This window comes from Bactrocera dorsalis, chromosome 3, assembly GCF_023373825.1.
Source record: "Bactrocera dorsalis isolate Fly_Bdor chromosome 3, ASM2337382v1, whole genome shotgun sequence".
NCBI classification, from domain to species: domain Eukaryota; kingdom Metazoa; phylum Arthropoda; class Insecta; order Diptera; family Tephritidae; genus Bactrocera; species Bactrocera dorsalis.
Genome location: NC_064305.1, coordinates 39,110,247 through 39,133,492, shown reverse-complemented (window position 1 = coordinate 39,133,492; position 23,246 = coordinate 39,110,247). Strand labels below are relative to the sequence as shown.

At 35.7% G+C, this 23,246-nt stretch overlaps 1 protein-coding gene and 1 non-coding gene across 8 annotated transcripts in view; one reads left to right on the top strand and one right to left on the bottom strand.

Annotated features, from left to right (window-relative positions):
• Positions 1-3,812: 3,812 nt before the first annotated feature.
• LOC105233071 (long-chain fatty acid transport protein 4) overlaps positions 3,813-23,246 on the top strand; it is a 32,211-nt gene continuing 12,777 nt past the window's right edge. For 2 of the 7 annotated variants that reach the window (XM_049452092.1, XM_049452091.1), the window contains exon 1: positions 3,814-4,021. The gene's annotated coding sequence lies outside the window, so the exon portion shown is untranslated. Of the gene's footprint in view, positions 4,473-23,246 lie in introns of all 7 variants that reach the window. The other 5 variants (XM_011215024.4, XM_011215023.4, XM_011215022.4 and 2 more) reach the window with 3 other exon arrangements.
• LOC125777936 (small nucleolar RNA U3) lies at positions 10,603-10,807 on the bottom strand. Its single transcript, XR_007422457.1, has one exon. It is a non-coding gene; the product is annotated as a small nucleolar RNA U3 (small nucleolar RNA).

The window sequence follows — 23,246 nt, the reverse complement described above, 5'->3', positions numbered from 1 at the left end:
GAAGACGATAGCTCTGATACAGCAAGAGCTGAGAAGAGCCGAACATCACAGAAGCAGTGAAGCTAGAGCCGCAAATAGCTTATGACGTGAGCCAATAGCCTAAGCTGACCCTGCGAAGTAATGCTTAGCGGCGGTCCCGCAGGGCCTTTCCTAAAGCTATAGATGACGGAATTAAGAGTTTAATACGTATGCGTACTGTTTCGCAAGTCTAATGTAGTAAGATATTACTTATTAGGCGTGGTCCCGAATGAGGTTAACCTTTAGCGAGCAGTACGAATCGTGCATACTGCATACTACTAAGTATCAGTATCTATGAAAGATTCCCTCATCGGAACAAAAAAAAAAAAAATACTACTGTGATCAAGCTGAAATATAAATTTTTAATTTATACTTCGCGTGTGTTTTTTTTTGGAAGTTGGTAGTACTGCTAGTCTATGCTAAATTGCACGTCAAAATATTCATGAGTATTTGAGATACGCGTCGTTTTGTGGGGCTCTAAAAGTTAATTCTTCGATAATTACTATGTCGAATTTATTAAAAAAAAAGTGCGATAATGCACCATCTCATACTGCATTGGTGATCCGTGATGATTTCGCCACATTTTCAACTAATATCGTGCAATCGTTGCAATCAGCGCATTCGCCTGACTTACCTTCGTGTAACTTCTGGCTATTCAGCAAATTCACATGATCATTCCAAGGACACGGTTTTGACTCAATTGAGGATATAAAAGCTGAATAGGAGAAGGTTCTGATGGCCAAGTGCTATGGTGACTGAAAAATTCTTTGGCATAAGTGTATTACAGAAGGAGGGGATTGCTTTGAAGGAGATGAAATGGACAAAATTCCTTTTTCAATTTGATCACAGTAGTATATGTGTGTAGAAATATGTGGCCATGAATGGTGGTACAGTACTTGGTGTTGCTATTGTGAACTGGATTGATTCTTGAAAAAACTATATTACTCGATCAAAGTATCAAATGATTAATTGCAAGAATAAAAAAATTATTACAATTAATTGCAAGATATTGTTGGATTAATTCTGATTTTGAAAGTAAAAATAACGCATAAACTTCATTTAAAATTTTTTTTTATTAATTATAGCCACATATAAAATAATTCACTTACTATAATTATTTTTCAAGCTAGTTTGCAAAAACAGTAGTTTTCAAAGCTTTTTGGTTGTTAATCTGCTCCGGCTTTCCGAAGTTCCAGCTTTAGAAAATAGACGTTCCGCGGGTACTGAAACATCAATGAAGTACGAATATATGTACATACATATGTGGGAAAATAGATAAAGTTTATGGAAACAATCTTCATTTCTTCCCTCGTAGCTCGTAGTGAGAACGTTTCGTTATTCATTCCAGAATCTTGACATTCCTACAGATATTGATTGAAATAAAATCATTTAGTTGCCTACTGTTGCTTTATATTCCACATTTTCTCTTTTGCAGACTTTCTTTTAAGATATAAAGCTGTAATTTCGTACAAAGAATCGCAGGAGATAAAACCACTTAAGCTACAACAACTAAATATGCGGAATGCTAATCTTATAAGAAATTCTATCGACAGTGTGAAAATGGATGAAATCTGTGGATAACCCCGCTCGCTCCCCATATAACGGTACTGTTGAGAACTACTAAAAGCGCAATAAATCAATAACTAAATACGCCAGAGACATTAAATTTTACCACCGACATGCTATGAGAGAGCTTTATGGAAGTCAGAGTGAAAATTGAACGATGGGCCCGGCACTGCCCACTTTCTGGCAACTTCATATCTCGAGACGCGACTGACCAATTTCGACTAAATCTAGTTCGTAGCATTCTTCTCATATTCCTATGTCTCATTGTAGAAATGGACGAAATCGGACAATAACCACGTCTATTCCTCATAATCACAATTATAAATTTCATTCGATTCGTTCAGTTTTCAGTACATAAATCAAGAAACAATTAATATAACATAAAACTAATAACGTCTTTTTTGTGCCACCTTATGACCGAAAATTGTTTAAATCCAATAAAAACTGTTCAAGCCCCAAAGGTACCGAATATTTAGACCCCGGTACCTATAGTTGACTTTTGATCGAAAATTTCGGTCAATGTGTGATATATATACATAGCTGAAATTAAGGGATAATCCTTCTCTTATAATGGCATGTCTATATGCCAAAAGTGGTTTGAATCGCACCAATACTTCCCTTAGCCCCCATATACTTAATATACAGATTTTCGAACTTCCGGGTGACTTTGTACCGTATGTATAGGCCAATATGTGAGTTATCCTAATGGAAATAAGAGAGCGTGTTTTACTCATAACAGTGAATCTTTGTGCATAAAATAGATAAATTTGAGCGAAAACTTGGCACATGCCAACCTATATAACTAATATCAGAAATTTCGAGCATCCGGCTGACCGGCTCCATATGAATGGTTTTTGTATGTGGTATTGGGAAAGTAGATAAAATCACGTTAATACTACCCAACTCTCACATATTTCCTTACGGTATTTCCCATTCTTTGGTCATTTGGTCAAGTTGCAAGAGTATATGTTTGGTTACAACCGAACAAAGCTCTTCCTTTCTTGTTTTAAACTGTATTTATTTAAGTTTTGTCCGAGCTCCATCATTAATGAAAACCTCATCTTCGGACTTCCAGAAACATGTTTTAAGATAAACCCAGATTTCAATTTGTTCACTGTCCTGAAAACGAAATCTGCGTAAAAAATGTTCACCCAATTTAAACCCACTTTTTCGGACGGAGGGCGACTGTTGTCGGTAGTAATTTTTATAAATCACTATTACATGTGAGATCTAAATAAATTAAATATTTTAATACATTTTTATTATAATAGTTAATTACCTGTTTGAACAATTTCTTTGTATATTTGATTTTTCTACCAATGAGATAATTTTTGTAGAACAGTAAATTTCATAGTAAACTATGAGGTCTGTAATTTAAGATTATTATTTTACTTGAATTATAGAATTAAAAAAGGCAATGGACTCAAAATAGTCAAACCGCAACCGTTAATATTTATTAAATGGATAAGTTTATGAAAAAATCGTTAAAGATATTTTTTAAAGAGATTTAAATTTCCTAGGAACAAAAACAAATCAAAATATTTTGCACACGTCGTTTTTCCTTAAGGAGCTTGTTTTTCGGAACCGCCAATATCAGACCACTATAACATATAGCTGTCATAATATCAAATCCCATTTTTTATATTGACATATACTTAGATATCATATAAACTTACGAAGTCAAGATAAAAAATCTTTTTAAAACTTTTTATGCCATAAGAAATGTACCTATGAATGGCATTCTAGCATTGATGCAGCCGAAGCTAACATTTTTTCTTAAATCCATAAATATTTCTAACAGTAACTTACAGACATCAGAATATGTGACGTTAATAGTGCAAAGACCAGACTGCAGGATAATTTTATTTATATCAGTAACGATATGACATCATGACAAATGTTTGAAATCAACTCGCGGAAATTAGTATCATATAATTTAAAGTTTTATGGGCGAAGCTTTGAATACGATCATATCCGGTTTGTGCCTTTGCTAAGTGCTTTTACCAACTAAACACGCCAAACTCATATAAGAGTTGCGTAGTAAACACAACTCATTTATCGCCCACTATTTGGCTTTTCTACAGTAATGACATTCTAACAAGTGGCTCGATATTCCACCTTGACGCCTCTTCTAATCATAAACTAGTAATAAATTTATACACTCCTGCATACATATACATATGTTCGAATAGGTAAAAAGCAAACTCGTAAAGCAATCAGCTGTACGCGAGCAGCTGTTGTCAGTTCATTCGCGAGAGTCGTTTATAACGGTTGTGTGATTTATGTGCCGCAAAATCGATTTAATTGTGAAACGAAAAAATAACAAAAGTACTAAAGAAAGCTATAGAACACGGGGGTTATTGCATATCTATTAAATAAGCAAAAAAATAGTATTTATGAATTGACAAAGAAAATTGGGAGCGAGTGCCGGCATTTGGTATGCAGACAAATAATATTTGAAGTGATAAATTATAATTACATACTATACATATGTACATAAGTATATACTAGAATTAGAAGCACTTGACTCAGCCGTTTAATGATTATTTGATGGCCAAAGTAGTTTGGTAGCTAGGTCATTCGGTGTGTGAAACTTGGATTGTTGTGACTCTCATGAGAACGTGTTGAGTATTTAACCGAGTGCCGTGCCAACAAATATATGTATATATATATACATACACCTTCATATAACTGTGCACTCATTTATACGCTAACGGCTAAATATCAAGGATAGAATAACAAAAAGTGAGACGGGAATTGCCAAAGTCAGCTGCGCAGTTGTAACTGATAAGAGGTGCCAGACCGAAGTACATACAAGCCTCGACGAGTGGAGCAAAGGAAACAGCTGACTGATTCATACACGAAGATATAGGTATTAAAATAAAAGGGTGAGTGTCGGGGAAAGTATAGGGATGGGCGGTTTCGTAATCACTTCGTTGTTATGGTTTCGGTTTGACTCGCTTTATTGCTGAGATAACCGTTTTGCTTAGTGTGAGTGGACACGCTCGCAATTATCACAAAAACGCTATATCACTACAGTGATAGGAGCCACAATTATCCAAGCATGAGCTTGTGCATAACAACAATTGGAACTCAGTGCTAATAGACGACAATAAAACTATAATTACGCATAAGTGTATATAGTAATTTCTATATGTAAATGGATGCAAAATTAAGTACATAGTACAGACCCATAATACATATGTAAATCTAAGTATATTAGTAATATTTATGTCGTAAAGTGAATTATTCAGAAATTGATATGTACAGATATATACATATGCAAACATTCGTATGTCAGTATATGCACAGTTGCATATCGAAAGTGGCGGACAAAAGTCTACAGACAACCACTGTTTTCTTTTTTTTCACTTTTTTGAAAATGTGTTGATACCGTTTTATTCTAATCTTATATGTGATTTATATTTAATAAACACAAATAAGTAAAACCCTATGATAATATTATAAAATGTATATCAGATCGGGGTGACTGAAGTACTTTCGCGTAGTACTCCTTTAAAAACCTAAGAATTGTATTATTTTATTGCGTAATATTATCATATTATATGCATGTTTTTGTAAATAGATAAAATCGCGTCAATACTACCCAACTCTCACATACATACTTATTTCCTTAGGGTATTTCCCATTCTTTGGTCATGGCAAGTTGCAAGAGTATATGTTTGGTTACAACCGAACAAAGCTCTTCCTTACTTGTTTAAACTGTATTTATTTAAGTTAGTTGTCTTTCTTTTTGTCCGAGCTCCATCATTAATGAAAACCTCATCTTCGGACTTCCAGGAACATGTTTTAAGATAAACCCACTTTTTCGGACGGAGGGCACCGTTGTCGATAATAATTTTTATAAATCACTATTTTATGTGAGATCTAAATAAATTCAATATTTTAATAAATTTGTACTATAATATTATAATAGTTAATTACTTGTTTGAACTCTTTTAAAAGTTAGTGGAGAACAATTTCTTTGTATGTTTGATTTTTCTACCAATGCGACCATTTTTGTAGAACAGTAAATTTCCTAGTAAACTATGAGGTTTGTAATTTAAGATTATTCTTTTACTTGAGTTATAGAATTAAAAAAGGCAATGGACTTAAAATAGTCAAACCTCAACCGTTAATATTTATTAAACGGATAGGTTTATGACAAAAATCGTTACACAAGTAGATCCTTTTTAAAGAATATCTCGAAAACTAAGCTATAACTCAGATCGCGGTCCCAAAGAAATCGGAATTGTGCCTTTTTTCCTAATCACAATAAACTAAAAAAATTATTGCGTTGAGATAACGGCGAAGTTTCTTTCATTCCCCTTTTAGTTATTTTCCCCCTTCACTGCAATGACTCCGCTAAAAGAAATATCAGTGGCCGGAAGAAATTAAGTGACAAAATATTGTATAAAACAGAAGCAAAAAATTTAAAAATAGCGGTTCTACTGATATTAAGCTGCACAGTGGTCTTCGAGAAAACTATATCGAAGAAACGTTATCGTAAATCTCAAAGTAGTAGACAAAAACTATATATCCAAAAACACTAGAAAGGACCCTAAACGATAACAATTTTCACAATAGAACACCAAGCAAGAAGCCTCTTATTTTGGAATAAATCAAAAATTGATAACTCAGTAATGAATATAAAAAAAACAATGATTTTTCTGAAAAATTTTTTATTTCTAAATGAGTCGAAGCTCAACATCTTTGATAGCGATGGTTAACAGGGACCCAAATAAATCTTAAAATGCCATAACATTTAGAATGCAGTAAAGTTTTCGCAATAAAACACTATGTTTGTAAACATTTGTCAAAGCAGTTTTTTGTGAAAAAGTTATTGAACTTTCCAAACCATGACAACAAAAAGTGTATGAATATTTTTGTTCCTCACTGTATAACTGGCAATTTTACATATGCTAGATGTGTGCCCGAACTTTTCCAACTGGTTCATTGATTTATACATATGTAGGTGGCATTTTGATCGAACATTTGGGCTTCCGAAAGATGTGTGCACGGTTTGTTCCGCACAAATTGACTGACCAACAAAAATTGGTCAGAATGCAACATACGAAGGATGATTTTAACCATTCCCCGGAATCACCTGATATGACACCGTGCGACTTGTTCCTTTTCAGAAAAATTCTTTTGCCCATGAAAGAAAAACGTTATGCAGACGTAGAGTCCATTCAAAAGGCTTGCACCGGCATACTGGCGGCCATACCGGCCAACGAGCTAAAACACTCGTTCGACATGCTTTTGGACCGTGCAAAAAGCTGTATTGAAGCAAAAGGAGACTATTTTGAATAAAAAAATTGATTTTGTCGAAAAAACCATTAGTTATGTTTTTTTTTTTGAAAGTCCTGTTTGCTTTGGAATGCACCTTGTATATCTCACACATTGACCAATATTTTCGATCAAAGTCAACTATAGGTACTGAGGTCCAAATATTGGGTACCTAAGGGCTTGAACAGTTTCTATTTGATTTAAACAATTTGTGGTCATAAGGTGGCACGCAGTAAAGACAAAGTTTTATGCCATTATATTAGTTGCTTCTTGATTTGTGAACTGAAAGCTGAACGAATCAAGTGGAATTTAAAATTGTGCTATATGGGAAGTAGGTGTGGTTGTTGTCCGATTTCGTTCATTTTCACAATAGGGCATTAGAATGTAAATGTAAACAAAATTTTGTCGAAATCGATTGGTCGGGGCCCAAGATATGGGATTTCATCAAAAATTGGGCGGCGTCACACCCATCTTTCCATTTTTACACTAGCTCCAATAAAGCTCTCTTATGCCATGTGGGTGGTGAAATTTAATGTCACTGACGTATTTAGTTATTGATTTATCGCATTTTTAGTAGTTTTTAACAGTACCGTGGGGAGTGAGCGGGGTTATCCTTCAATTTCATCTATTTCCACACTGTCGGTAGAAATTCTTATCATATTTTTACTCAGTAAATTTGGTTGTTGTAGCTTAAGTGGTTTAGGAGATATATGTATACATAAAACTTGTTAGAGGGCGGGGCCATCCTTACTTTTTCAAACAAATTTGTTCACAGGTGCCCTTTGCTATTGTGATACCAAATTACAGCTTTATACCTTAATTTGGTGCTTAGTTATGGCACTTTATATGTTTTAGGTTAAAGACGATTTGTGGGCGTGGCAGTGGTTCGATTACTCTCATCTACGAAATCGAAATTTTTTTTTGTACAAAGGAATCCAATTACTAAGTTTCATCTAGATATCTCAATTTTTACTCAAGTTACAGCTTCCACGGACGACGGACAAACAAACAGTCAATCGGATTTCTACTTTCTCGTCATTCTGATCATTTATATATATTGTATATAACCCTACATCTATCTCGATTATTTTTAGGTGATACGTACAACCGTTAGGTAAACAAAACTATAATACTTTGTAGCAACTGGTTGCAAGAGAATAAAAACTTTGTCGAGCAACTAACTGTATTTAAATTGTTGACAACGTAAGTGGAAGTAAGTAAATGTAAGTGTATTTTTTTGGATGCTAAGGTATTGTTACTCTTGGTTGCAGCTTAAAAGCTGGAAAGGTTTAAGAGAAAATTCACTTCAAAGTCAAATTATCTCTCTGTATAAGTTATTTTTGTTCACTGTATGTTTAGTGATATATTGGAAACTCGGGGATCATCAGTAATAGGACTTCTCTTACTACGGGCTTTTTTAATATTTTACGTCTACAGCAAATCTGAAACTATTAAATTAAGCCATTTTGTGGGCACAAAGAAACAACATCAAAAAGTGGTACTTTCAAAAGTCTTTAAATTTAAGAATGGCATTCGTATATATCTGTCCAGAAATGTGAAATATCTTGCAAAATTAATTCAGATAGTGTTTTCTAATCGCGGACTGCAATGGTACTAATAGTTGTCCAACAGTAAACCAGGTCTCGTATCGTTCCAGTGCGGAGATAATGGGTTGAGTGTGTATATTCTAGCATTTCATACACTGTGCAGTGAATGCCTGCAGCGATGCTCCTACCAGATATGTAGACAAGGGACATTTTGCTTGAATGCACTTCGTGTGCGAACAACTTTTGTTGAATTCGACGTATTTTTAGACACCCATACAGTCGACTGCTGTTTACTTTCGGGCTCATACGTATAAATCCACGATTCATAACCTGTCATGATTTGATAGACGTGTTTCGAAGCACAGTTATCGTATTTTTTAACATTTCTCTCGACCAATATTTAATGTATGCTGGTCTCACTAATGCTTATAGTTGTCTCAATCTGTGATAGGTCACATGACGATGTTGCAATATCAATTTGCTCTCAGCATCAATAGTTTCCGAGACAACAACTGATTTTGGCGACATTCCCGAAAAATGTCTTTGAGTGATCTACCACCTCGATTAAATTCACCATACCATCAATATACACTGATCGAGCGTCATCGTCCAAAATTAAGTGCATCGATGCACAGTTGCTGAGATAATCCACTATGAAAGTTATAAAAATAATAATCAAGCATAAATGTTCGCGATTTAATTCCAATTTTTGGTCGAGAAAAATTAGGCGTTTTCGTGAATTTTTTTTTTAAAGAAAGTACGTAATGGAATATTTCGAACTTCTTTGAACGTAATAAGGTGTATTTTCAGCTATATTTTAAGTTTTTTTTTACAAAAATTTTGAAAAATAACGGACTTATAGGCTGTCTTCAGAGGTGACAAAAAACAAGTGCCCCAACTGCTGGCACGATTCCGGCCGAATGAGTAGCTCAAACAAAAAAATTTGAAAAGCCTATTAAACTTAAAGATTTTTCTACGATCTTTGAAAATATCAAAAATTAACAATATGGCGTCATTTAAAAAAAAGGTGCGTGGAGTCCCTACGCGCGGAAGAAGTTATACTTCTTAGTGATATTCCAAGAAATGCATATCATTTTATATGAAAGAAAACTAGCGAGAGGGAAAGGATAAATATATGGTGAAGTGACCAACACTTTCTTAAATTCACATTTTATAAATTTATCATGCACATTTTATAAAGCAAAGTCTAATTCAATTATCATTTCTGGGTTCTGACGGATTTGATATCTATAATATTTACAATTGGATTATGATAACTAAAATACGATATGAAATGTCTTACATCTATTTTATCTATATTTCTCGCGAATTCCATTTATCATTTCTAATGGAAATTTCTCTCTGAGGCAGCAATGGTTCAGCTTCTGGCAATGAGAAATTTACATTGAAATCTCCCGCAAGGAATACCGGTTGTTCGCTACACTCTACTGGTTCTCCGATAATATCTGCAAAAAGCTTGCGAACCTGCATTTGACAACGGTAATAAAGCTTTACCGATGACAAATTTTATATATCTCATCGATGAATTTGGTGATATATAAATGGCAATTAAATTCAATTTTTTACTATTATGATTATCGCTAGGGTTCATTTTGCATTCTACCGCACACAAATCGCCAATTCTTGTTGATGTTGATATCGTCACATCAGCATCACTCGCGTACGGAGCCTTTATATCTAAATGAGGAGTGAGAAAATGACATTTTTCTTTCTCATTGTGATAAATAACAACGCCTGAATTTCTTTTTTCATTTCGCAAAGCGAGACATGACCTGTCATTGCTTCCAATGCCATGATAACATTTTTTCTGTTTGTTCACTGGGATAATGTAAACTCCTTTAATGGCAACAGTTCTTGATAGTGCGGCATAAACTAACTGTTGAGATTGAACTTTTTCATAATAGTAAACAATTTCATTGAAAGTTTCTCCTTGCGACTTGTCAACGCAGAGTATTTCAACCAAAAGTCAAACAAAGAATTCGCAGAAATGAAACAGAAACGAAAGAAATAAAGTCATACAAAATAGTTGAGAATTCGCAAAAATGAAAGACAAACGAAAGAAAAATAAAGCGAAAGCAAACAAACATACATAAGCGTACTGTACTTATGTATTTGACTGCATTATTTTTGTGTAAAACCTTGGAATTTATTTATTAAAACCACCACTCAGAAGTCGTTTTATCCGTTGTAAGCGAACGATTTTCGAAGAAACATCATTTCTAATACGCCACAAGGCAAAATTAGAAATGAAGTTCATAAACCTCACGCTGTCAGATAAAATGATATACCTCGTCATCGCGGGTCGATTTCCAAAAAAAATGTAAATGAAGACTAACTGCAGAAATGATCCTGTGAAGTATAGTCTTAATTTTTCAAAGGCCAACGCAGAGTACTTCAACCAAAAGTCACACAAAATAGTTGAGAATTCGCAGAAATGAAAGACAAACGAAAGAAAAAGAAGTATAACTTCAATAATGCACAAGCATACAAATATACATATGCGCACACATGTGAATATGTCACCAACCAAAATTTGAAACATTGTTCTACAAAAACAACAATAGCATAAGCATGGCAACATTGTGTTGTTGATAGAAAATCCGAGCTGTGCCGAAAGAAACGATCGCCGATTGTCACCGCTTCCCTTGCTACTCGAACATCTTCGGAGACAAGGTTACGCAATATGAATCTATCGCAACCTTTTCCGAACTCGTATAAGAAGTATAACTTAAAAAAAATCGTTTTTTTACGAAAAAAATGGTCGGTTTTAATGCGAAATTGACAATTTTCAACCAATCAAAAAGATCGTAATTCATTGTATAGTAAATGTATTCAGAAATACTCAGTTTTACCGTGCGATTCTGTAACGTGAGACAGTCTCAAGTCTCTAAATTTGAGATTTTAAGTTAGAGACAATTTTTGAGACTTGAGACGATTTTGCTATTCTGTAAGTGACAGTCACAAAATCTATTACATTTCATCATTCAGAGATGTTTTTACAGAGATGTTTTGAATGGAAATAAATATGTCGATAACAAATATTAAATTTTCTAATAACATCGTCAAAAAACATAGTTATCAATAAAAATGAAAATATACGAGTATGTTGACTTGGTTTCATAATATTTACGAAATTTATGTAAAATTTATTTATTTTTAACTTTTTCGTGTTTGAGTTGCTTACAAATATAAAAATACCACAATCGATTAATATCTATGATGATCTCTATTCAGTATATTCAAAATGGCAGGCAAGAGCTCTTTTTAGTGTTGTGACCGGCTAACTACCAGGTCTGAATATTTTGAGACTAACGCTAGAGACTGTTTAGTGAATAGTAACTAGTCTCAAATTGAGACTTTGCCTCAAAATGTCTCAAATAGAGACTAGAGACCGGTTACAGAATCCCGCTATTAATTTGAAGTCGATCGGTTAATTTTTCGTTGAGTTTTGATGTCAGCAATTTTGAAAAATGTCGCTTCGAGAAAAATGCGTTTAAAGTTTCACTTACATATGTATGTATGTTTGCACCCCCGAGCGGTCGCTCTTTAAACGCTGCCAAAACTATTCTAGATACGACCTTCCCAATTTCACAAGATATTTATGAAAATATAAGCTATCGAAAAATCAAATAAAAAAATTTTTTTTTGAAAGTGTCACTCTGGTATAGACCCCTAAAATCACTGTAAACAACACAAATAGCCTGAAAGATGACATTGAGTTTTACTAATGGGGCAATGTCATGGCTTAGCACGCTTAATTATAAATACTTTTTGGCGCTGGTACTCTTGCTTCGAAATAACTTTTTTAAGTAGGCGCCTCTATTTTATTAAGAATGAGGGTAAATATTTTCAATTAGTTCCCAATGCCCTAACATTTCTTGTAAATTACGTACAAAGTGCAAATATGTAACATATACAGAAATGTGTTCATATATGTACATATGTGCATTAATTTAAATACAGACATATTTTCATAACTGACGGTCAAAGAATGAATGAGAATCAACTTGCCAATGCTATTTTTCGCGCGATCTCGTGTGCTGGCAATTGTAAAAATTTCGTCCCGCCCTTCTCAATAACTTTGGCTACTTGCCGCACTGATTGACGCGAGAATCTATCAACGCATATACATATGTATATTATAGTATACTTACATATGTACATACAAGTAAACGACCCCGATTTCTGAGTAAGTAAATAGTTGTTGTTATTGTCAACAGTGAAGTCGATGGCTCTCCGTTGTATGTGTTTCGAATACAAATTCATTGAACTACTAGACTTTAGATGTATGCACGTAGAGTTTATCAGCATGTCAGATAGGTTTGCTTTCATATGTATGTACGTATACTTAGAGATAATTTGAGATACAGCAGCGGGCAATGTAATAGTAGTAAGTAGTTAAATTAATTTTGGGATATACATACATATTTGTCACTACGACAGATATTTTTTGTCAAGTGTATTTCGGAGAACAGAAAATATTGCGATGAAGTAGTAGTGAGCAATAAATTTGAAAAAAATTTGATTTTACGTCAAGATAATAGTAGACATCAATGAGTTTTTACTGGATTTCCCCATTTTTCGAACAGATAAAAATTTATAACACGTTTGTGTCCTTTAGTGGGACGAGCGAAACATTGTAGTGAAAAACGGAAAGAGGAAATTTGAAACCATATAAAAAGCTTCAAAAATTATCCATATTGCAATAATGTATAAAAAATAACAAGAAAATTGAGCTCGCAAACGGATTTTTCAAAAGTTGCTGAACGTCAGGTACGCTAAAACACTATTTTACAAATTCGAGATGATTAAATTTTAGTATGTGATGAACTGTGTTTTCGAGAAAATAACTACTTAGCTAGTAGCCTTCGTAAGGTGCCTTTATTAAAAAAAAATCACGTAGCACGACAATGAACATCTGATATGGCCAATTGAAAAATGGAGTAACATACATATATTGGACTGATGAATCGAGAGTATGTGAGAAGTCCCCCTAATACAGAGGATGGGACACAATTCACCCCAACAACTTTAAAACATGGTGAATCGAGTAAAATGATATTCACATGTTTCCGATCCATTGAATTGAAACATCACCACGCATATACTATAAAATGTTATGCTACCATTTGCAGATGACCCACTGCCATTTATACCAGGGGCGGGCACGGTAAAGATTTTGGGCCTGACTTCTATCCGATTGATGACCTTTAGGTTGATATGAAGAAAGTGTTCGAAAGGCTAAGACGAAAACAACAACAAACTGGGGGCGAAGCTAAGTAATAAGTAGATATAGAATTTCAAAATCAAACCGGAACCAAAATTTGTTAACAATTATGGTAAAAGAGTTTTCAGCAACTGGTAATCACTACTATTTCTTTGCTTGCAACATGCATATTTGTACAATAAGTATGTATTTAAAGGAAGGCATAAGTACATTCTTTTACATACCAACTAGTCAATAGCTTCATTTTTTAACTTACTGATATATATTCAATTACTTTATATGCGAACCAAATTCCAAAAACAAATCTGATTGCTCAACCTCTGTTTGGCTCAGTATTAGAAGTTCCTTTGATATAATTGAAGAGTATAAATACTACGTGTTAAAAATTTTTGATTTTTGAGCTTGTCGAATTCCACTTAATGCGAAGGTTTACTTAGATTCAGGCCGAATCTACTCAACATATGTTAGACATATTATGAAATGATTTTGGAATAATTATAATTTTGAATACTTGTAATTAGGTAGATATAGACTATATGTATATACTATTTTTCTGTATTAACATAAAACTTAACTTAAATTTATATTTGAAACCTTTGTCTTTGGACCATTTAAGTATATGTAAAATTGTTTTATTTACCCAGCGAGACAAAAAAACAAATTCATTGTAAACGGTATTGAGTAATGCCCGAATTCACTTGCAGACGTGCGGTTGTTTAGGGAAACTTTTTAGATATTTTGCTTTATATTTCAAAAATTTTAAATCATTTGCTTGTGTGATTAGCTCTTGTAATTCATGTTTTCTTTTAAATAAAAAAAAATTATGCCTACGCAAACTCAGCTTTCTTTGTCACAAAAAGCTATTAATATTTCGTCAGCTCAAATTCATTTTAACGAAAGCTCAGTGCGTGTTTTTTTAATATCGTAAAACTATCGAACTAGAGAGGAAGAGAAGGTAAGGGAGAAAGACATGGGTTATTTTGGTTTAAAAAAAATTTAACTAGACGCATAACAAGTGGACTTATGTAAGGTTTTCTGATTGGTCGAAGTTTAACCTTATTGAACCTGATGGTTATCAAGCAGTTCGTCGCAGACGTGGTGAACGATGCGCCGAAAATTGCATTATTCCTACTGTGAAGCATTCCCCCTGTATAATGGTATAAGGATGCATTTCCAAGTAGATATCGGAATCAATTTTAAATATTAATCGAGAATGATCGAAGCCCTATTTTTAGGATAATTCTGCACCTTATCTGTCTGTTCGTGCAATCTGTAACTTGAGGAAAATTGGTATGCCGGTTTCTTAATACAACAAAAATTAAGAGTTAATGGGCGTAATAGAACCAATGCCCCGCCCACAAATCGCCATTAACCGTAAATTTGTAAAGTGTCATATCTAAGCACTTACCAGGTTGTTCAATAAGTTTTGTCGTTCGATAAGAGAGGGCGTTGCTACTAACCAAAATTCTTTCTATGTTTTGCTGGTACACTCTTCATATGAACTTATGTGAAGTTTCATTGCAATCTGTCATTGTCGCCGTGTCCCAATATTTTTTTACAATGGAAAAAATTTAATATCGTGCAGTGATAAAATTATTATTTTTGGAAGGATTAGCACCAAGAGAAATTCGCGAACGAATGTTAAAAGTATATATTATATAAACGTAATCGTACAAGCCTTGAAGACGATCCACGTGAAGGACGCATCAACACCAGAAATCATAGCCAAACTACAGGTTATGGTTTTGGAAGATCGTCGATTGACTGATTGTAAGCCATATTTTAAGTGAAATTTTGGGTTTTAGAAAGCTATGTGCACAATGGGTGCCGCATTCGATGGAACAAAAACACATTCGAATGTGACTTTCTCAGCAACATGTGGAGCGTTTTAAAAAGGTTAAAGTAAATTTTGTGCCTCGATTCATCACTATGGATGAGACTTGGGTCTATCACCATGTTCCTGACCAGGACCAGTTGAAGGAAAAAATTCATGAAAAAAGACCCGGCTTGAAGAAGAAAAAATCTTTTCATCAAGAGTATTTTGACAATGGCTAAAATCCATGAATTAAAGTTCGAATTGTTGAAGCATGCACCGTATTTACCAGATTTGGTCCCCAGCGACTTCCATTTCTTTCCAGAACGCAAAAAATCCGGACCCTCACTTCTGGGATGGGATCCACAGATTGTAGGATCGTTGGAGCAAGTGTATTAATGTTTAGGGAGATTATAATATTAAATATTATTAAAGTGAATTTTGAATCATAAAATTTTGTTTTCTTATCAAATTACAAAACTTATTGAACCACCCTCTAATTAAGACATAAAACTGTAATTTAGTATAAGGTATCGCAGTAGCAAGGCGCACTTGCAGGCAAAATTTTTTTAAAAAGTGGGCGTGGTATCGCTCTCTAATAAGTTTAATGTATGTACATATGTCCTAAACTACTGAAGCTGGAACAACCAAATTTGCTGGACACAATATTATAAGAATTGAATTGTGAAGTGGATGAAATCGGAAGATAACCCTGCTCACTTCCCATATAACGGTACTGTTCAAAACTTTTAAAAGCGCAATAAATAAATAAATAACCAATAATGCTAGATACGTTGAATTGTATCTCCGAAATAGTATTTATTGGAGCCGGTGTGAAAATTGAACGATGGGCGTGGAAGATGGACGGTATGCCTACTTTTCGGTGAAATCACATATCTCGGGACCTGATCGACTAATTTCGATTAAACTTAATTCGTGACATTTTTTCATATTCTTATATAAAGGCGCGAAAATGGGCGAAACCGGTCCACAACCACTGCCAATATACAAATCAGGAAGCATTCAATATAGCGGGCTATATCCTTGCAATAATAATTCCTCCTTATTACCAAGAATTGTCTAAATCTAACGAAAACTGTGCAAGCCGAAGTATCTATAGTTGACTTTTGGCCGAAAATATCGGTAAATGTATGAAATATATAATTGATATAATTGAAATTCAAATAAAAACCTTTCTTGACAATAGTATTTCTGTCTATCAAAAAAGGGCGTGATTTAAAGTTAAAATAGTCGTATATGTATTTAAGTGCTTTATACGAACCCAATCCAAAAAAAGTCAAAAGTGTCAAAAACGCTAAAGTGCCACCAGAAATTAATAAAGAGATATAAAATGAATTTGTTGTTGCAAAATTGAATTAATATGCGTTTTCTTTAATTTTAGATGAAGAATTACTGCAAAAAATTATAATATAAAATATTTTTTGGTGAAATATAATATTAATGCCGTCAATAAAAGCTTGAAAAAAGTCCACTATTTTTGAAGGCACTCTTTATTTAGATGATATGGCATGTTTATTCGTGAAATGTTGTGTTTAATTTTTATGCACACATTATTTATATAAACTTCAAAAAAACTTTAAAATTAAATTTAATGAGTTATTTGAAGTTTCAGTGGATCTTTTTCAATTTAAACTTCAAAATAACAAAAATATTTTGAGAGCGCCATTTTTTTGTTTCGTTGGATGTACTTACTTATATATTCATCTTCTGAAATTTTGTTTAGTTCGCAGTTCACTGATTTCTGCTGTACAAAAAAATCTCACCGTTTTCATTTATATGCAAAAATTTAAAAAAAATACTGTATTCCTTATTACCAGGTCAAAATTTGTTGTATGCTCACGATTTTTCAAGACAACTTGACATCTGCGATATTTCTACCAGTTGCATTTACTATATGGAACTAAATACCACGCTTCCTTATTTTCCAGCCCAAAGATCTTCGGAATTTTCTAATTTTTTGCCCGATCGTAACTTTTATATAATTCCAGATGTTTTCTATCGATTAAGGTTACTTTTCGCTGGCTATTGCAATACATCTATTAGAGGTGTGCGTCATTGAGGCGTCGGCACGATTCCGATTACTTTAACGATCGGATAAAAACACGAATTTCGGTATAAATGGGGTATGTACGGATAGGGGAGCTTCTCCAGAGAAGGGATACGCAAAAATAATGTGGCGAACGCTTGTATTTTTTAAAATATTCCCGATTAAAAATTCAAAAATACTTTCCAAGATTTTTCAAGCTATAATTGAGTGAACACTTTTTCCATATACACAGATTTATATGTATGTATAATATGTGATTTATCTAAGTATATAAATAAAAATGAATTGTTGTTCGTTAGTCTGATTAAAACTCGAGAACGGCTGGGCCGATTGAGCTGATTTTGGTTTTAAAATGTTTGTCGTAGTCCAGGGTAGGTCTAAACGGTGAGCAAATTAGGAAAAATTGCGAGTAAGATAGAGTAAGACGACAATTCCATTTTCCCATATAAAAGTTGACCAAACTGTATGTACGTACGCTCATAACTTACATACGGCTGAACCAAATTTGATAATTCTTTTTTTAAAATATTCGTTGAGGTTCAAGGATGGTTTTTACGGAGAGAAACATTCAAATAATTGACGGAAAACCACAAAAACAGCCCTTTTCTTTTTCTCATACAAACGAATGAATGTTTGTTCGTTAGTATCGCTAAGAGAACGGCTAAACCAATACGAGTATTGATGAGATTTTCAGAGGTTGTTCGTTGTGGATCAGGGAAGGTTTAGAAATAAAAATATCTTATACTTTTCATGAAAAGTCGGAAATTTGGATAATTCCGGAAAGTAACTTTTTTCCATACAACTTTTTTTTCAATTTTTGTTTGTTTTGTTTTCAATATTTCGATTTGTAAATTATTTGAATAGTTCAATTTCGGTCGCTTGCTTTTTTATTGCGGCTATTCAAAAGAAAAATTATTGAAAATTATTTAGTGAAAACTTTAAGTGTGTTTCACACAAAGAGGTCAATTGTAGATTGAAATTTGTTACGAAGCCACCAAGAAGTCGCCCTAATATCGGTCGGTGTTCTTTTTGCCATCAAAGTATGGCAGCCCAAGGCAAGGCAAGCCAAGAAGTACTCCCAAGATGCGGTGACATAAATGCGGAATTATGGATCGCGGTAAATCAGCAAGCGATCGTCACAATGTCACAGCACGACTTTTCAAACAACAGTTACGATTTTTGATTGACTTTATCTTGAAGCAACGTACATGTGGTGCTGTTGGATGCTAAATGTACTCTGTTGAGTGGCAAAATAGAGGTTTTCCGCACGCACACATTCTTCTTTCGATGATGGTTACACCAGATCAAATTGATGAAATCATTTCTCCAGAAATTCCTGATGTAGAGGAAGATCCAGAATAATATGAAGTAGTAGAAACCTATATGGTTCATGAACCTTGCGAACACTACAATCCTTTTTCGGTTTGCATATCCGACAATAAATTCACGAAACACTATCCACGTGCTTTTCTTTTGGAAACACAAACTGGAAATGATGGGTATCAACTCTATCGGCGTCGCTTACCAGATAACAGAACATTCAGCATTTAACTTAGAAGAGTGAATATCGAAGTTGACAACACATGGATCGTACTATATTCACTACTATTGTATAATTCATATTCAAAACTCATATCAATTTTTAGTATTGCAGTTTGGTGAAATGGGATGGATGAGGATGGAGTCATGTGTAGAAGTTCACGCAAGTGAGGAAAGTTCTCTGATCGCCATTCACTTGGGAGCGGCCAGAAACGATTCTTTTAAATATGACTCAAGCAACTCACGACTTCCGGTCTTTGACCAAGTATCCTCTAGGTAGCCTAAGAACATCCGTTTGAAGGCGAGCTAAAGTGAGAAGGCGAAACATCCCCTGCATAGGGTTGTGCGCTGGGTTTGGGATCCGCCACGTAAAAAAAACACCCCCAATTAAAAGGAAAAAACAGCATCGAATGAGAGACCCCCCCTATGATTTGAGGGCATGCACCTGGAATGTCCGGTCCCTTAATTGGGAAGGTGCCGCTGCCCACCTGGTAGATGTCCTCGTAAAGATAAAGGCTGACATCACCGCCGTCCAAGAAATGCGATGGACGGGACAAGAACAGAGACGAGTAGGTCCTTGTGACATTTACTACAGTGGCCATATAAAGAAGCCCAGGTTTGGTGTGGGATTCGAGGTGGGAGAGAGACTCCGTCGCCGAGTACTATCATTCACTGCGGTGAATGAACGTCTAGCCACAATCCGCATCAAAGCGAGGTTCTTCAACATATCGCTGATGTGCGCCCACGCCCCGACGGAAGAGAAGGAAGATGTGACCAAAGATGCTTTTATGAGTGCTTGGAGCGCACTTATGAGAGATGCCCCCGCCACGATGTCAAAATCGTGCTTGGCGACTTCAACGCCAGGGTGGGCAAAGAAGGTATCTTTGGCACTACGGTCGGTAAATTCAGCCTCCACGAGGAAACATCCCCAAATGGGTTGAGGCCGATCGACTTCGCCGGGGCCCGAAATATGGTTATCTGTAGTACTAGATTCCAGCATAAAAAGATACATCAAGCTACCTGGCTGTCTCCGTATCGAAAAACCACCAACCAGATCGATCATGTTGTGATAGACGGAAGACGTGTGCTCCGAGGTCCTAACATCGACTCGGACCACTATATTGTTGCAGCCAAAATTCGCACCCACCTCTGTGCAGCAAAAAACGCACGCCAACAAACACAAGGAAGGTTCGACGTCGAGAAGCTGTAATCACAACAGACAGCCGAAAGATTTTCCACTCGGCTTACACTCCTGCCCTCTGAGAGCACTCGTCAACAACTCGGTATAAGGGAACTGTGGGACGGCATTTCAAACTCCTTCAACCGAAACCATTGGTTTTCGGAAAGTGCAAAAGAACAGCTGGTACGACGAGGAGTGGCGTGCCGCAGCGGAGAGAAAACAGGCTGCCTACCTCGCAACGTTACGATCGACCACAACACGTGCGGGATGGGATAGATACCGAGAGTTAAAGAGGGAAGCGAGACGCATTTATTGACAGAAAAAGAAAGTGGCCGAAATGCGTGAGTACGAAGAGCTTGATAAGCTGGCCGACAGGGGTAATGCTCGAAAATTCTACGAAAAAATGCGGCGGCTTACAGAAGGTTTCAAGACCGGAGCATACTCTTGTAGAACCCCCCCAAGGTGATCTAGCCACCGATGCCCAGAGCATACTTAAATTATGGAGGGAACACTTCTCCAACCTGCTGAATGGCAGTCAACGCATAACACCAGGAGAAGGCGAACCCGATACCCCAATCGATGACGATGGAGCAGACGTTCCATTGCCCGACCATGAAGAAGTTCGAATAGCAATTGCCCACCTGAAAACAACAAAGCGGCAGCGGCCGATGGATTGCCGGCCGAGCTATTCAAACACGGCGGCGAAGAGCTGATAAGGTGCATGCATCAGCTTCTTTGCAAAATGTGGTCGAACGAAAGTATGCCCAACGATTGGAATTTAAGTGTGCTATGCCCAATCCATAAAAAAGGAGACCCCACAATTTGCGCCAACTACAGTGGGATAAGCCACCTTAACATCGCATATAAGGTTCTGTCGAGCGTATTGTGTGAAAGATTAAAGCCCACGGTCAACAAACTGATTGGACCTTATAAGTGTAGCTTTAGACCTGGCAAATCAACAACCGACCAGATATTCACAATGCGCCAAATCATAGAAAAGACCCGTGAAAGGAGAATCGACGCACACCACCTCTTCGTCGATTTCAAAGCTGCTTTCGACAGCACGAAAAGGAGCTGCCTTTATGCCGCAATGTCTGAATTTAGTATCCCCGCAAAACTAATATGGCTGTGTAAGCTGACGTTGAGCGGGACCAAAAGCTCCGTCAGGATCGGGAAGGACCTCTCCGAGCCGTTCGATGCCAAACGAGGTTTCAGACAAGGCGACCCCCAATCGTGCGACTTCTTCAATCTGCTGCTGGAGAAAATTATTCGAGCTGCAGAACTTAATCGAGCAGGTACAATCTTTTATAAGAGTGTACAGCTGCTGGCGTATGCCGATGATATTAATATCATCGGTCTCAACACCCGCGCCGTTTGTTCTACTTTCTCCAGACTGAACAAGGAAGCAACGCAAATGGGTCTGGCAGTGAACGAGGGCAAGACGAAATATCTCCTGTCATCAAACAAACAGTCGTCGCACTCGCGACTTGGCTCTCACGTCACTGTTGACAGTCATAACTTTGAACTTGTAGATAATTTCTTCTATCTTGGAACCAGCGTAAACACCACCAACAATGTCAGTCTGGAAATCCAACGCAGGATTACTCTTGCCGACAGGTGCTACCATGGATAAATTGATCCGAAACTCCTCTCTTCGATTTCTGAGAGAGCCCATGATCTCACGGTTTGGTATGGCAATACTGAAAGTTCATGGGCTACGAATCAGGTGACAAGTAAAACAATGAACTGCCAGACAAAATCCCATTAAAAATAACTGACAAAATCAGTTCGTTATTTTTCATTGTGGAGTACATAAGTAATTGTGTTGTGAAAATATAGTGTTTTTTTTTTATTAAAAATACAGTGTATAAGTGTTTTTACTAAAAATAAAGTTGGTAAGTGTATTATTAAAGCCATCGTAAATACATGTATATAAATACATTATGTTTTCCTAACGTATTATAGGAAAATGCCGAGAACTAAAAATAAGTGTGTGGCTGGATGCGTAGGAGCGCGACGGTTTTTCCCCAACAAGGAGAAGGATGGATCCAGGTTCGTAAATAATTTTAATTAGTAGAAAAATATAGTTATTTAGTGAAATTTAGAAATATTTTTTCATAAATTGTGCCTATTTTGATATTGTTTTAGATGCAATTTATTGCATGACAAAAATATATCATACTTGCGAATTGTAATGTAATTTAATAAATAGTATTGTAATATTTAATAGATCCAATTTAATATGTTGTTTGGAGTAGCGTAGTAGATGTAAATATTACTATAATTATAAATTATAAGTACAAATAAATGTAATACTAGTAGAAAGTATCGTAAATACTAATAAATGTTGTGATTTTATTTTGTACCTATATGAGTGATATAGGCCTATAGGGGAACCGAGCACCCAAAACTAACTTCGGTAACGCACCTTTTGTATACCTCAGCGGTGGTGTGGAAATTACAAACTCCCAAAACATTTACTAAAAATTCCCTAACACATTTCTTCCATAGTGGCATCATTGGCAAATGTTATAAAAAATGTGGACTTTGACAGCGCTCTCTCGAATCAAAGAGTTTCGTATCAATTTATCCATGGGTGCTACTTCGGACTGAGTAGGCAATTGAAAAGTAAAGTCCTCTCTTGACGAACAAAAGCCAAACTCTATATGTCGCTCATAATTCCCGTCCTGCTATATGGTGCAGAGGCTTGGACGATGACAACAACCGATGAGTCGACGTTGCAAGTTTTCGAGAGAAAAGTTCTGCGAAAGATTTATGGTCCTTTGCGCGTTGGCCACGGCGAATATCGCATTCGATGGAACGATGAGCTGTACGAGATATACGACGACATTGACATAGTTCAGCGAATTAAAAGACAGCCGCTACGTTGGCTAGGTCATGTTGTCCGGATGGATGAAAACACTCCAGCTCTGAAAGTATTCGACGCAGTACCCGCCGCGGGAAGCAGAGGAAGAGGA